General features: G+C 38.0%; 2 protein-coding genes across 2 annotated transcripts in view; both read left to right on the top strand.

The window, feature by feature from the left end:
- The window catches only part of LOC119591414 (dipeptidase 1-like), a gene marked incomplete at both ends in the record, with an annotated part of 94984 nt that overhangs the window by 80541 nt on the left and 14003 nt on the right, over positions 1-440 (top strand).
- The window catches only part of LOC119591415 (ubiquitin-conjugating enzyme E2 C-like), a gene marked incomplete at its 3' end in the record, with an annotated part of 5149 nt that overhangs the window by 451 nt on the left and 4258 nt on the right, over positions 1-440 (top strand).

Consider the following 440-nt stretch of genomic DNA (forward strand, 5'->3'; position numbering starts at 1 on the left):
GGTTAATATAGATTTATGTGGAGTTTTAGCGTTTGGAATTCTTATGATAATGTCTAGGGTTTTGAGCACGATTTTTTAAAAACCATAACAGAATTGCTACTTGAATTGTAGTCCTGTGGCAAACGTTAAGGTAAATAATACAAATTCACTTTTTGGACACTGGCTTATGAACATTCAGTGCTCTGGCAAAGGCCAACAACTACATGTATACTCAGCTGCTATGAAAACTAGTCCAAGGTATATCTTATTACATGTACATGTGTATACAGGTGCAGAAAAGGTTTGCTGGCCTTTGCCTGAGTGCCAAGAATATACATCAGAGCAACTGTGGAATACTGTGAAGTTACTGGGCTGTGTTGGAGGTACGTCATCCCCAATCACACTGAGTTTCAGATAGCTTCTGGTCGAATACAGCCAATGATAATTATCAGAACATATTT

Source organism: Penaeus monodon, chromosome 28, assembly GCF_015228065.2.
Source record: "Penaeus monodon isolate SGIC_2016 chromosome 28, NSTDA_Pmon_1, whole genome shotgun sequence".
NCBI lineage: Eukaryota > Metazoa > Arthropoda > Malacostraca > Decapoda > Penaeidae > Penaeus > Penaeus monodon.